Below are 15,356 nucleotides of genomic sequence, written 5' to 3' on the forward strand. Positions count from 1 at the left end.
AAAGGGAGCAAAACATCAGATACAATACAGGGAAGTTAGAATTGCGAAGTGCAATTGTTGCATTATGATGTGAAAGCACCAAAATAAAACAATAGGTCATTTGTCAGTGGTATTGAATTCTCCACATTGACTCCATTGTACATTTCTATTCAGAGCGTGATGTTTCTCTTTGTCCTCTTCCTAATATAATTTTGCCCAGGGGACCAACTGTACAGCAGTTTGATTTGTTATTTAATATGCCTCACCAGGAGCGGCCCCTGGTTAATTTTGGGGATTTGTGTGAGTTTTGTTTTCTATTTATTTTTTAAGGATTAGATAACATCCCATAACGCATACTTGTACATCTCGCCCTGGAGCTGTGTAAAAACGAGCGCAATTTATTTGATAACTGCCTCATTCCTGATTTCAGATTTCATAAACGCTTGTGTAGTCATGATGGAGTATTAACGTTTCAGTGGGAGGAAGAACAGATTATTTTGGGTCTTCGGTGGATTCTTGTCAAATTAGCCGTACTGCAGTTGCCGCCTTCATCCTCTCTGCGCTGTGGTCGCTGCCACACTTGGAAGAAATAAATAAAGATAATAAAGTTTGAGCAGATGTGAAGTGAAGCCTGGTGGAGGTTTTAACATCTAAGCTAGAGAGATCATGGTGTATGAATTGACTCTTTTAACTAACTTAAACACTTGATTTACTTAGTCTGAAACGCTCCTCTGTCAGAAGTTTGTGTATTTGAACATAATGGCAAAGAGGGTGACATTTAATTCCTTCACTTTGCAGAATCACTCAAATGTCATCCATGAGTACATTCCCTATATTCTGAGTTCACCCTCCACCCCAGGGTCCCACTGGGATGTATTAAACACACAGGCGCTTGGATGTTTACTTGGCTGGCAAAGAAAGCAGGACAAAAACTATTTTACCATGAAAAACATTGCTTCTATCCGCTAACAACAGCCTGAAGAATATGTTCAGAAAAATAAGTAAAATAATAATAATAAAAAAATTGTTTGTGTCACAAGACCAATCAGAAAAGTAATTCTCAATTTTAACAATTTCATTTTCCTCTGAGCGCTCATATGACTCACCAGACTGACATTTAATCAAGAAATAGTCCTGGCAGATGACTCTGCAAAGGTGAATTTGAGAGAAATATACTGTTGTGGCAGGTTGCAAGACTGATAATGGAAATTATATTAAAAGTATATATGTATGTGTGTGTGTATATATATATATATATATATATATATATGGTCTTTTATTGCTAAGCATTAGTGTTTCCAAGAGTAAGAACCCCGATTACCATTTATATTTTGTTTCCTCTTCATACTGGCATTCATGTAAAGCAACATGGCGACATTTTACTGTCACAGATGTCTGAAATCATTACTGAAAAGAAGAAGCATGTAGATGTGCTGGGAAAGTGACCAGGCGTGCAAAACTCTGCTCCACTCCACATTACTTTACTTTTTTACTAAGTATTTCATTAATATAACCACAGTCGTAGTCTCTCTGTGTGACTTGTTGGTGCATAAAATGAACCAAATTGATGCATGTTTTTGGGTTGTGGAAGAAAACCACCACAAACCGAAGGTGAGCATGCCGGGAACTGACTGCTGTGTTCTTGCTGGGAGGAAACACTGATGCTGCTTTGGTTTAAAATATAAAAGTGAATTTAGCAGGAAAATCAATCACTGCATATAGGTGTCCTTCTCACAGTACGGCGAGGATGCACCTGTTGGCATCTTTCCATTGGTCTAAATCCGGAGATCCACCAGTGTCCATTACTGTCTCTAGGTGATGTTTGGTATTGATCGTAACACCAGATGGAAGCATCAGTTACACTCCCATCAGCATTTTGTCTAATTCATGTCAAACCTGGCACTTCTTGTTAGGATACAGAGTGTGATATTTGTCTCTTAAATTTAAAAAAAAAAAAAAGAAAGAAAAAGAAATCTAAATGGCGAGAACAAAACAATACATTTATCATCACGTCCTCTCTCCAAACACAAAATTAGCCAGGAGATGTGACGACCCTGTTGATTGTAAAATTGGTGGTAAAGTCCCCGCAGCTGTATGTAAACTCACCATTAATCCCCTGGGCGTTGTTTCATTAACCTGACAGATGTGTGAGCCGCTGCTCATGTGATTAACTTTAACTCACAAACTCATTCACTCTCTCAGAGCTCCGCCTGGAGCCGTGCTGTCGCTTCGTGTTTGACTTTATGTTGGGTACAACCTGCGAAAAGAGGAGAGTTGGTCTTCTGCTCCGGCTTGCTTTGGTTAAACAGGCTTTAATCACTGCGGCACAAATGCGAGTTTGTTTTTAAGCTACTTCACGCTGCTGTGGCTCAAACTGCCAAGTAAACACTGACCATCTATTCGAGCCCTATATACTGTAGAGTTTGCTCGACTGCATCTTTCTCCCCACAATTATTTTCCCCATGAGTTATTAAAGCTTTGAAGATGGAATTTAATGAGATCAGACTGCTGTATATCCACATTTGACCTGAGAATGACTTGCATCTCATTTGCCTCTTTTCGTCCATAACTGTGTTTACAGTATTCTCCCTCTTATTGCTTGTGAGGACATTATTGTGGCTGGATTATTGTACATTTAAATACCAAAACCCAGTTTGTCTGTGCATTCAGACTGCATCAATCACAGCCAGGTTTTGGTTTTTATTTGATAGTGAATGAGACATGAATGAATACTTGAACATTTTGGGGAATACACATCTTACTCTCAGCAAAAATGTTGAACTATTCATTTAAGAAGAAATAGAGAATATTAGGTGGTTAGGAGGTTTTTGTTTTTTTTTTTTCTCTTCAGAGTTGTTCCTTGGGTGTACAACACAATGTGGACTATAAGTATTAATGGCTGCCTCGCTATAATTGCCTGTGGTTTAACATAACACAGACTAGAACTTGAATGCCACATCAGGGTTGAATGTCTGCTGTCAGTCCAAAGAAGAAAAAAAAAAAAAATCTTCCTCTCACTACCGGTTAAGTGGATTCTGTCACACATGTTAAAAACAAATCTGCAGCAGAGTGTGACACATCAAAGGAGAAATGGAAAGCAAACCCCCCCTTGTTAATGGAGGGAATTGTGGAAGCAGGGACTGTTGGATGTTGGGGGGGGGGGGGACATAATGGCCCTGACAATCAACCAGCAAGAGTGCCCGTCCTTTTTCCCTGCAGGGGGTGTTGATGGACACAGAGTGCTGGAGCTTGTTGATGCTTCCTGAGCTGACACAGAGTTAGCGGTCTGAACAGACGGGTGATAAGAATCCAAAAGATGGGAGAGTGCGAGGAACCAGAGTTAAGAGTAATCCTCTGGATTTCCTCTTTGACGTTGATAGATTGATGAGCCGGAGCTCACAGCAGTCCACCAGATTGCCCCCTTGTGATTGATGGATAAATGCCCCCCCCCCCCCCCCTTATTTTCAATGTTGATGCCCTCCTAAAGGGGTAGGTTCTAGCCAGATAAAAGGCTGTGAAAGAGCACATTGCCTCACACCACTCATTCCAATTTGAAACCAACATTTCAATGAAGAGTGTACCTGATATCTTCTTTTGGTTTGAGCTCATGACTTGCTATTACCAGAGCCGGCCAGCGTAGGTGCTTCAATCTCTTGTTGTCTCTGTACACTGTATCAAATTTTGCCTAATGCAATAAGAAAGGAATGTGATGCTCTACCTTTTAGGCATGACTAGAACACATGCATGGTGACAAACCCCCCCCCCCCAAAAAAAAACAATAAAATAAAATGAAATGTCAGTCTTTTGTTTGATGAATCAATTTCTGAGTTTCTTTGCTTTTGTACATGGGTTCATCGTTGTAAGAGCAAACCGTCCTTTGGGCCCTTCAAGTTGACAAAAATAATTTGCCCCATTAAATCACACCTGTCATTGAACATTTATTAAAAAATAATTCATTTTAGAAATTATCTGTTTGAGAGGGAGAGCAGGGGGAGAGAACAGGGAGTCCACCTCACTCTCACAGGTTTATTGGTTAATCTCTTTCTCGTGGTTCACAGCTTCCCCGCCCCGCGGGGAGCTGGGACTTTTCACTACTGACATGCATTTTTCATCTTCACTGGGTTTCCAGCAGCACTCACTATAGAGAACTGAGGTTTTCCACAGGCTGCATAATTGTGGTTTGATGTCTTAGCTGTGGTAGGCTGCACACGTGTGCAGATTTGAACCAGTGACTTCACAAAAAGGCTTTCTTTTGCTTTCATAATGAAATCACTCTCTGACCCCACAGCATTATGTCAGCACCTCATGGGACTTAGATGGTACACAGGGTGACTGATGACTCCATTTTTTTTTTTTTTTTATTAATCGTGTTTTATATGGGGTTGCCCTTTAGCAGCGGAATCTATTTTGGTCTTAGCCCTTGAAATTTAGTAAAAGACAATCAAATCAAACAAGAGACCTGCAAAACTGACCTTTTGAAAATAATTTATGATTACATTCATGAAAAATTATACAGTAGGCCCTTTTAAAAGCCTATCCACATTTTCTTCCCATTCATATATCATGGTCCAAAAGTATGTCAAAAACGAAGGATTGAGAAAAGTGTTCATTAGAAAGTACCAGAGTGGCTCTGTATGCAGAGCCTGCATTGTTGTATTTTATTCCATCCTGAAAATGACGTGGATTACTTTCACTTGAGACAAAGCCCTAATACAGCCCCACGGGTTACCATGCACACTGATAGGGTGATGTAAATGTTGGCTCGCAATCGACTTCAGCAGCTTACTGCAGGGACCCTTTGGGCATTTTACCAAAGAAACAAAAGCAGAAATGAAGGAATATTTCAGTATCTGAACCGTGGCTGTGGAGGGTTTTTGCTGTCAGCGGTTCTATCAAACTTAGGGTTCTGTGAACCCAGAAACTGACAATATACAGTCAGAAATATAACAGAGTACATTATATTGTTTATTAAATAACAAAAAATGACTTTTCAAAAGTAATATAATGGTGTATACCTTCTTTTTTTCCTGCATAAACTCTTCCAACAGCATCCAAAACGTTTTAGCTGGCAAGCAAACAAATGCTAGTTAGCAAAGTTAGCTAGCTGAAGAGATATAAAAAACTGGATTCTCAAATTGAATTAAGACTACAGATAATCAGGCATTTAAAAGGAAAATTTCCTTTCCCATTTGCATTTCCATTTCCCCTCTTCTATTTGCTTAGTAATTCAGCTTCTCTTTCGTACTATTTTTGACTTGCCTGCCTCTTCTCACATTCTGTTTCGGGGCTCCATATGTCACAGTATATGTTATGAATTATGTTTAAAGTAATGGATAGTGGTATCAGCGTAAAATGTTCAACATGCGCTGTAAAGTGAATGTGAGCATCTTCTTATCACTTGCAGTCACACATTGAATGTGGCAGAGTTGACACATAAAACTATTTCAAAAGCAGTTTGCTCTGCATGCTGCAAAGTCAAATTATGTTTGCCTATATTGTGTGAACGAAGAGTACCCATTAGTTGTTGACTCTCAGTCCAGGTGAAAAGCACTGACTGTCCTCTGCAGAGATGTGACAGGTCTGACTAATTTCGCTTGTTTGGCTCTGAAGAGTTCCCTATAGAAAGTGCAGACTCTTGTCATATGTTCTTCATTTAGGTGCCCAGGGACAACATGACTCAAACATGACCTTGGCTGACAATCAACTGCTAAATCAATAGGTGACTGTTTTTGTGTACGCTAAATGGATCACCTTGTCCTCTGAGCAATAGTTGCTGTAGGTACTTTTGTCATCCAGATTGAATCCAACAACTGTGTATTATTTCCTTGGCTGTGAAAGGAAATACAATCTAGGCAAAACAAAAAAAAAAAGGCTTCATTGGGGACTGTGATTCTGAATTTTGACAGCTACATCACAGTCTCATCTTTTGGAGGAATTTATCTGACATGGCATCTTGCATTGTAACTCATGAGGATGTGAACTGTGTGGAAAAAAGCTAAAGCTAAAAACCCCCCCCCCCCCAAAAAAACAGACTAGAGACACCTGTGGCGCTTTCATCTTTTACTGCAATCTAAGATGTAGTTTCTAAGCTGAATGGACTTTTGGATTTCCATGATTGGTACAGCTCACCTGAAATAATAACTCAAATTTAGTTTACATTGTGAAACACCATGAGAGGAGTTCAAAGCTGTAACACGCAGCAGTGAATGAGATGGAAAAGCATAGAGATATATGAGAGGAGCCATTTGCAGTAAACAACTGCTGTGGGCTAGAGTGAGGTTCATTTTCACCCTTGGCATGGTGCACAGTTGTGTGAGTAATGACAATTTAAAAACGTGCAGAACAAATGCTATTTTTGCGCATAAGTTTACAGCCGCAGTTTTAGGGGGGTTCAGACGGGAGCGCTCGTGTTCCATCAATGAATGAAACTTCCTCTATAATGTTCAATACGAGTCCGCTTTCACAAGCCGTAAGTGCTGTTTTATGTTGCGCTAAAATAAACCACTTCAAATATACAGGTGTTTGTGAATCATACGCAATTCCAGTGAAGCAAAGGCTTTTCAAGTCCACTTTACCTAGTATAATTTAGATAAATAAAGAGTGAAATATATATATATATATATATATATATATATATATATATGAAAAGAACCTCGTAACTCAAGATCTTATTGAACATAATTTTATTGTGTGTACTCAAAACACAGTGAGTGGTTTTGTCTGAATCTGAGAAATTTTTTACACACTATGGAAAGCATCACACAGATGACCTTTGGTACTGAATGAGGGAAAAAATACAGACTATATGTAGCACTAAATCCTGCTTAGATTTTGTGTAACACATACTGTACATTTGACTGTATCTCTGATCCAGTTAAGACTTAGTGGAAAAGATACATAAGCTGTGCATCACTCTGCCATCATTAACCAGAGTATAGAGGCGTATAAACACCTTATCCTGCTCTCTCCTACCTTTTGTGGTCTACAGAAGCCTAGTTACCAAGGAAATATTATGTTTATTCATAAATAGCTATGTGTGATCAGAATATGGAGATGTATTTAGTAACTTGTCGGTGAGAAGAGATTTCAGACTCTACTGGTTGTTTTAAGACATTATCCAGAGATACTTTGTTTAGTTTTCCTTGAGAGAGACTCGAGGCAGATTTAGACCTTGAGCCCAAACAGCTGAAAATCATTACAATGAATATCAGTTTTTGTTTGTTTTTCTCGGGTGGTATATTGTATTTATATGTTTTTTTTTTCTAAAATAAGCTATGCAATCCTGCTGCAAATATTTCAAGGAATGCCTCATCCTGCCAAACATTTCATGCAATGGTACAAACCAAAAACCTCTTCTGCATCAAACTAGCCCTGTTTATATGTTTTTTGTACGTGATCACTTCATTGGTAGAAAACATAGTTAGCCCAGTTTACTTGCTGCTTAGTTTATCCAAATGCAAAATGCAACACAACATGTCAGAACTCATCATCTCTCCAAAAATAGCTCTAATGAGCTGGGGGGCAGGCTTTTGTGCAAAAGGGAGCTAAGATCAGTACTCTATACAGTAGCTCACAACTTCCTAAAAACTGCAACTCAAGCTATACATCCTCACCTTCTGTCACCTGGCTTAGATCCCAGCCTGCTGTCGCAGGGGAAACAACATGAGAATCATCAAAACACGTCAAGGACTCTGACTCCGCACACCATTTCATCACAAGTGCTATGCTGGTGAAGAGGCCCTTTTAGACTCGGGTGATCATAAGCCCTCATTTTCTATTCTGGCTCATCAAGCAGCTGTCTAAACAGAGCTCAGTTTGCTCAGGTAGCTGTCCCTGGCTGGGGGAAATGCACTGTTTTGCATCATTGAACATTTCTGGGTACTCGCCTAGATCCTGATCCACTTTGGTGTGTCTTTGTGTTTCCAATATTTAGATCAAGTGATATCGAGGAAGATAAATGCCATGCTGTCTGACAGGCTGTGTGGGGCGCATGTCACGGAGCAAATGAATTAAACAAATGCCAGAGACAGGGGTGTGTATTTTGATGAAATGAGTTTGCCATACAATTGACTGGATTCATGAAATCCATTTCAATCCAAAAAGATAAGAAATGGATGATCGTCTGCACTAAATCTGACTCGTTTGGCCCGCAAGCTGTTCAAGTTGAGCATGTTGCGAGAAGCTCAAGATGTGCTCGGTTTACGAGGCTATCGATTTATTGTTTTGTAAATCACATAGGAACAAACAAATTCAGAAAGAAGACATTCATGAACAGTGGGACGCCTGTATTGCTTCTATCATTCTCAAGTGTTAATCACTGCATACCATATGTAGAGCTGCAGACGGTGTCATCCATTATGACTACCACTCAGAAAATGACACAAGGTGTGAGCTGTGACTCCTTGCTGAAGTATATTGCGGAGGCAGTGATGGGTTGGGCTCGTAAAGTAGCTGTGACATTTGGCCAGAACGCCAGCAGTGGGCTCGACTTGCTTAATGAACTAACATGTTCATGTTGGCAGCACTAAGTGAACCATTTATTAGTGAGCTGGGAACAGACACAGGGTGCGCACAGGTTGGTAATGACAGCAGCCGCCAGATGACAACACCTCTTAACACGGTTAGAAATAAGGTGCAGTCATGTTGAGTTTTTCTCTTTCTATATTTCCAGTGTAAAGTCTGTTTACTTTACGCCATTCCATTTTATTAAAAAAAAAAAAAATTGATAAAGTGAAACTGAAGTGACACAATGCAAAAAACACATGTCTAATATCAGAAGCAGGTTAAAGTTCTTTTTCTACTGGTTGGTTGAAATGAAATGAACTAACCTGAGGGCATTTCTACATGTCAAAAATATAACAAATAGATGTTTTAGCACAAGTTAAAAGTTTTATTGTCCCCAAGGGATGTAACTTCTTGTTGTCTTCATGTCACTTAACAACCTGTAACACAAAAAAAGAAACTGTATACACACGTCAAAAAAGAGCAAGCACAAAATAATGGCAAATATTTAAAACCATAGTTCAACATTTTGATAAATATGCCTACTCTCTTTCTTATCGAGAGTTAGATGAGAAGATTGATGCCATTCTCGTGTGCACAGTAAATATGAAGGTGGATTAAGGACGGTTAGTTTAGCACCTAGACTGGATATCTAATGTCTAAATGTCAAACTATTCCTCTCAGTCTATATAATAATCTGTACTACCATTTATGTGTCAAGCATGTTACCATCTGCCACAATTGATGCTGAGCATGTATGATAAATGACATTGTGTCCTTGGTGTGCAGTAGTTTGTATATGCAGCGAGCCTTTGAGCCCCAGGTCTGACATTTTGGCTGGGTGTGCATCAAATGCAGTGCGGTAATTCCCCTAGATCCACTGATGGTCTCTTTATGAATCCCCCAGTTATAATCTGTCAACACTTGTCTGACATCTGGGCTGGCGTTCTGTATGGAGAAGCAGCTTTCAGCCAGAGACAATCAGCTCGTCCTTGAGATGGAGATAGACTCGCACCTCACACTTTCACCTCAACCTTTTCAAATGAGCTTTTATTGTCTTGTTAAGAACAAATAGGTGCAATTATTCAGGAAAATACGGCACTAAGTGTGAGAGTTGGCGAAAAAGAGTGTGCTGCCATCATTTATTTGTTCACACAGTTGTTGACTGAATTAGTGAGTATGGCGCGTTGTATTTCTGAAGATGTCTCTCTCTCTCTCTCTCTCTTTCTCTCTCTCTCTCAGCCAGTCTGAACCCATAAGCAGATGGTATCATTACATGACTGCAGAATGTGTTGGTATCATCTTGAGATGTGCAACCTCTATTCTCAATCATACATATTTATACCTATTTTTCTGTGTTTTTTTTGTCTCATTACTGAGTCAATGAACACAGGTAGAGTAAGATTTAGTGCACTACTTAGAAAAAGGTACATTCTGAGAAACGCACTTCTTAGCTTTTTTGGAGGGAGATAGATATGAAGATCAATTCCACTGTCGTATTTGCACAGTAAATATAAAGCTACATCCAGAAGACAGTTAGCTAAGCACAAATGGAGGAAATGGGGGGAAACAGCTAGCCTAACAGTACTTATGTGGTTTTATAGGGGTTATGTGTCAGGCTATGTTTTGACAGGGCACAGTGAAATCCTTTAGACAGAGATAGGCTAGCTGTTTCTCCCAATTGCCATTCTTTTTGCTAAGCTAAGCTAAGCTAATCGGCTTCTGGCCATGGCCTAATACTTATCATACATAAGGAATTGATCTTCTCGTCTAACTCTTGGCAAGAAAGCGAATAAGATTTCCCAAAATGCTGCACTATATCCCTTTGAGGTAATTTTGTGTCTTTTTTTTTTTTTTACAACTTTCTGGTCATTGTGACATACAGTTAACATAAGACTGTTAGCATAATAAATTTACATATACGTTATTACCTGAGAAAGTCCACTAAGAGTTTTTTACAACTACTTTCAGGTTTAAAGGGGCTATTTGTAGGTATTCTCTGCCATCAAACATGGTTTCCTGCTGGAAGTGGGTGGTGGTGATTGACACTTGAGAGGAGCTTCGGCCATCGTTGCATTTACAAGACAAGAGGTTATAATACACCGTCTAAGAAGAGCTACGTCTTCAGGGCAGACTGGAAGCTGGGTCACTATCGGGAAGTGAAGAGACGGGCAAGGGTTAGCTGGTTAGCATGCTAACTTCAGTAGAAGAAAAGATGTCAGAGTTAAGATCGATATAGATCAGAGTTAACATTGGCGTGGCTTTCCACCACTAGACACAGCTCTTGGCAAGTAAAGGAATGAAGTTTGATGCTGAACTCCCTATGTTTTTTCTACACTGGTAAGTAAACAACTGTTAATGCCTAATGATGACTATGTAGCAATAGCAAGACTTACATATAGCTCCTTTAACCTGTGTGAAACAGCTTTGTATACAGTGGATACGTATACAGTGTATACATAACAGCTAGCATAACTAATAAAACATTCAGATTGTCCAAACATGAAAGCAAACTGAGATTTTGTCTTGTTTTTAAAGGTTTTAAAATCTTGTATTTATGTGGCCCATACTTGACTGGACGATAAAAGTGTTTATTATATTTCCACAAAAACAAACTACCTGATTTTTCTTTTCAGTTCAGATCAAATCATGTACAAATATACTTGCAAAGCGTATTCTTATAGTGAAAAGTAACAGTTACCACCAACTCCTTACCTGTGAGTCATTTGTCGGTCTTTGCCAACATGTTTCATGTTTCATCATCTTTTTCTCTCCAGTCCAAATTTATCTGTGCACAGTAAACAGAAGTTAATATAAACAGACTGTGTCTTTACTTTTTCACAGGAACAGATGCATAAACAGAGAGAATTCACTAAATAGGCTAATGTGTATTCTATTAAGAGTGTTGTGGCTGCATAAACAGTGTTGCCAAAGGTGATAAACTTGGCAAAGCAACAAAACAAACAGCTGCCAGTTTTTTTTTTTTATTGTGCCCGAGGCTACAGCCCAGGACTGCCTAATGGACAAGAATCACTGTGGATCCATGTGAGGACTAATGGCACAGAAATGTAAAGACAGCTAAAGCATTTAAACACGTTAGACTCGATAAGAAGGATGTGCAATGAGTAGTGATTGTTTTTTTGAAATCCTTTTTGTAATCTGAGTGTGAGGGGAGTTTTATCAGTGGCATTCACTTTAAGAAATGCATCAACATCCGTAGCAGGCTTTGGGATTTCAGTTCTTGGCTGGATTCGAGCTGGCGGCCGGCTTGTTATGAAAATGGATCTGAGAGCGCTTCTGGCAAAGTCTGCATGAACATCACTGGCACACACAGAGTTTCTAGCAACACTGATCCCTTCCAACTCATGGGTGCAAATAAACATGACAGTTAGTTTTAAGAAACAAGTCAAAGAGGAAACTAAGGACAAAAAAGGGTTGAAAATATGAAATCATTTCTGCAACTATTTACAATTATTCAATTACAGCTATTTAATCAACATAATTTTTCTTGGCTGCATAAATAAATAAATAACAAAACCAGACTTGGATTTAATGAACGATCATCTGTGAACAACATGATTCCCTCAAAACAGTTGTGTCTGAACTGCTTTACTGCCATGTTCCCTGACACATGTATTTAACAAATAGAGCACTGCTGTAGCTCGGAACTGATTTACAATAATATTATCCTGAGAAAACAGCCTTGAAAAATAAACCGTAAGAGGATGTCATCTTTTAATGAAATGCAAAATGAAGACATCTTGTTAATTTTGCATCAAGTTGACACTAATTCTTCCTGTAACCTCAACAATTAATCTCTTCCGATGCAGACAGCTTTATAGTGAGCTGCTTTATGGAGAACAACTTGAAATACATACCAAGCTACTTTCCTGACTGATGAAGCACCCGAACATGTCTGATGGCTGAGTACAATCTTCACTCCTCTGGGAGCTGGTTTTTGTGCATTCTGCTCTGGAAATGAGCACAAGCAAAAGTAGAAAATAGTATTTTGCAAAAAAGGCAATGGCAGCATGATGTGAGTCGTGTTACATTACTGCAGAATGAGAATATGTTGCAGTGAGACTGTGCTGTAATTGTACAATTCAGCTGAACAGCACTTCAGCACAATGTGACTTCGGCAACAATGCTTCCTCTGCATCATTGTCGAAACAGCTCAACCCACTATGTGTAGCTATTATTTTGACCACCATATGGGAGGTCGAGAGCTTTTTTTTTTTTTTTTAAGAAATGTATGCTGTCCAGGGAACTGGCTCATCAAAAGGCCAATGGAGCCAAATGGAAGCTGTCATGTTTTTATCAGTTTAAATGCAGTATTTGTTTTCTAAAGTTAAAGCTGTTTCAGCCAAAGACAGATTATTTGCCGTGAACGTGTTCATTAAAGGTTCTGTAAATGAGATTTAAAAAAAATAATAGACCAGCAAACAAGTATTTTCTATTGAAAGATATAGTGGAGTAATGGCATCTTGAGCAGAGAGCGAAGTCACATCTCCTCTGTGTGTTGCAATCTGAGTTTCTCTTTTCTTTGTTTTGGTATCTGGTCTAGCAGTGCGTTTATGTTAGTGCATGTATGTGTGCATGTGACTCCCTCCCTGTTAAACCATTGACCCTCCCTACGTTTATAAACACACAGAGACCGCCCACAGCCAGAATTTCCTGCGCTGAAGAAACCAATTTCTCATCTACAAAAAAAGAACACCGATCTCCTATGTCATATTCCAGTATTTTGTTGACCCATCCATCCACCCCAACTTCTTCCTAATACGGACTTTGTCACTCTTTATACTACGTCACCGCACTTTTCCCTTTTGTCATAATTACTACGACCACTAGATGTCGCCTAACAACAAAACGTAACAATAGGTCATAATAAGCTGCTGCACAAACAACCTGTCTGCTTGTTTTTCACAGGAAGACAGTCTCCATTTGTGTGACCGGTCCCATCAGACAAGTCCAAGGCTGAATTTCTTTCCCAGTCCGACCGTGGAGTCAATACCGGTCTGACTTTACTGAGATGAAGAACCGTACAAACGACTAAGGGGCTCCAGCTTGACTCAAAACTGGCTTCTCTTCTCCTCCATTTGTAAGTAACTTGATGGCTACATACTGTTACATATCTATTTTCTTTAGTCACTAGCTACTGAAGGCATGAAAACATTAGCTACCTTTCCGATGTTATGAATATGTTTGGCAAATATAGCTATTGCAACCTGGCTTACTGGCAGCATTCCTGTGGCGCATATCAATGGGTCTGCGATGCTGGTGGTGTGACATATAGTGGCAGTTACGATAATTTACACAACCTTTAATTTCCACAAAGATCTTCTTTGTTTCAGATGCTCAGGACAAAATCACACTTACTATTGGGACACTTGAGACTGTAAAATGTTAACTACTGTCTGCAACTATTGACTGACTCTTTGTTCTTGATTGAATCTTTCTTGTCACAGAATGAAGTATCAACTTCATTTAAGCTTGTTGAAATAAAAAAAAAATGTCTTAACTCTAGAGAAGTATTCATTCATTTTACTAATTTTATTTCGATGGAAACTGATGAGAGGGCATTTAAGTTGAAAAGATATTCCTGCAGCTCTGACAGTTGTCTTGCTTGTCTCAGTCAATCCTGTTACTATGCCTTGCAGTCCTCCTTATAGGCCATTAAATGTGATGGCAATGTTTTGGGTTTGCGGTGAGAATCAACAGATATGTTACAGGAAAAAATAGAACCCTCTTAGGAAAACTCATGGCATATTTGTGTATGTCACAAATATTAAAATATTACAGTAACAACCACTGATGCTGTGTCTTGAATTTCTGGATCAGCGTTGCTCATAAATCTTGTTGTGCATTATCAGCACAAGTGTACAATTAAGGTGTTGTACCTCTGAATACATTTTCAAAAAGAATTGCAGCTTTGGAGAAACATCCGTAGAAGAACATGAATTATGAATAAGTTACCAGGTGCATGTGTCCATAGGGATTAAGTGTAGCGGTAGTTTGCTTCGCGATAAGACATAGATTGGAATAAAAAATACACACATAGATATATAATAAGAGTATTACATAACAGCAGAAAGAAAAATATGCAAATACCTTGTGCAGAAGAAATAAAATAAGATATGTAATGAGTAATATAGGTACAATAAATATTATTTTTAATTAGTTGAAGTGCAGAGTTCCACTGTGAAACTTAAACAGTGAAACTAGTCATTACTTTGCTGTTCTACTAAAGATGATTATTTCTATCCCATTGCAGTTTTAGTAAGATTTGTTTCCTGTATCCCTTTTGTTTCTATTATTTTAATTGCATGTCTGTACTTTATTGTATTTTAATGAGCCATCACTGTAATAAAAACTGTGTACTCTAAGACTTGTAGCTGATGTAAATGAGCTTTAATGTTGAATTTATGAGAGGTGGAAATTATATTTCAGTCCTTTATGAACAGTGCACATGCAGTGAGCTGCGAGAAAATATTGCTCTTCGCAAAACAAGTTCAGTAGTAAATTATGTTCTGGCATTAAAACAAACACACACACTCGTTTTAAGTTTCAGTCTGTTTTAGCCTGTTAACTCATGAGTCAAAGTAAACATGAGACTGAGGAGGTCAAATGAGTCAAACCTGCTGATTTTCTGTTAATTATGTCTCATTTAAATGTTCAAATTAAATATGACTCACCGATGACCCCTGAAGATTTCAACAAATCTGACTACAAATCATTTGCATAAATATATCCACTCACCAGTTGTATTCCTCTCTGCTTTGACCAAATCACACTATGGTGTTGGTGGTTTCTTTATCTGCAGGAAAAAACAAAACAATATGATAAAGAATATGTCAATCCTATATACCATCAAT

The 15,356-nt window shown here is 38.7% G+C and overlaps 1 long non-coding RNA gene across 1 annotated transcript; it reads right to left on the minus strand.

Moving 5' to 3' along the window:
* Positions 1-9,512: 9,512 nt before the first annotated feature.
* On the minus strand, positions 9,513-15,312 carry LOC147818806 (uncharacterized). Its single transcript, XR_015437583.1, has 4 exons — positions 15,241-15,312; positions 12,360-12,453; positions 11,197-11,269; positions 9,513-10,630 (listed from the first exon to the last, which is right to left on the minus strand). It is a non-coding gene; the product is annotated as an uncharacterized LOC147818806 (long non-coding RNA).
* Positions 15,313-15,356: the final 44 nt, after the last annotated feature.

Source organism: Seriola lalandi, unplaced genomic scaffold, assembly GCF_002814215.2.
Source record: "Seriola lalandi dorsalis isolate HSWRI2012SDOR001 ecotype SW California unplaced genomic scaffold, Sedor1 jcf7180002054470, whole genome shotgun sequence".
NCBI classification, from domain to species: domain Eukaryota; kingdom Metazoa; phylum Chordata; class Actinopteri; order Carangiformes; family Carangidae; genus Seriola; species Seriola lalandi.